This window comes from Tenrec ecaudatus, chromosome 11, assembly GCF_050624435.1.
Source record: "Tenrec ecaudatus isolate mTenEca1 chromosome 11, mTenEca1.hap1, whole genome shotgun sequence".
Taxonomy (NCBI): domain Eukaryota; kingdom Metazoa; phylum Chordata; class Mammalia; order Afrosoricida; family Tenrecidae; genus Tenrec; species Tenrec ecaudatus.
Window position 1 is genome coordinate 90,785,087 of NC_134540.1, and position 844 is coordinate 90,785,930.

General features: G+C 46.2%; 1 pseudogene; it reads right to left on the bottom strand.

The window, feature by feature from the left end:
• Positions 1–366: 366 nt before the first annotated feature.
• Positions 367–517, bottom strand: LOC142461818 (U1 spliceosomal RNA; annotated as a pseudogene).
• Positions 518–844: the final 327 nt, after the last annotated feature.

Genomic DNA, 844 nt, shown 5'->3' on the forward strand with positions numbered 1-844 from the left:
GCCTACACCAACTGAGGGGCCAGAAGCCAGAGTTGGATGGCAATAATATGTAAAGATTATAGTAAAGTCATTTAGGATAGGAAAGAGGATGGAGAATAAAATAAAGGAGTCAGACACATTTTATGGCAGCATGGCCACTTGATGGTCCACGGGGAACTGGGAGAAGATAGAGAATCTTAACTACCTTAGGACAGTTACAGGTCCCGATAAGACATGCATATTCAGTAGTTAAATGGGTCACCAGGTGGGTGGCATCTACGTTAATGGCCCTCAGCTACATTAATGGCCCTGAGGGGGTTGGGTGTCACAGCAGGAAGAGAGAACAAAAGGATAAAGTCTGCTTCTATAGTTTTTTGATTTTTTAAAAAAAGCAGAGCCCCACTACCACAAATTATGCAGTCGAGTTTCCCACATTTGGAGAAATCGCAGGGGTCAGCACAGCCGGAGTTCAATGGGTGAGCCTTGCCCTGGGAAGACCACCTTTGTGATCATGGCGTCTCCACTGCCAGGTAAGTGTCTATAGTTAAAGCTGGCGGCTTGATGGCAATCAGCCATGTGCTTGTAAGAGGTAACTTTAAGGGAGCACTATGATGGGAGGATATAGTGGGGAACAATATTAATTATGAGAATGTGATTGGGACTCACCTCCAACTCACAAGGGTGAAGGCCTCCCTCCAGCCCAGAAACCCAGCCTGCCAGGCTTCTTAACAGATGAGAATAGAGGGTTCATCCATATGCATGTACTCCCTTCCCGTTCTCTGCTCCCCACAGTAGGGGTAACTGCCCAACTGTATAAATGTACAAAACTCCTTCAACTGTACACTGACAGGAGTGATGTTTGTGT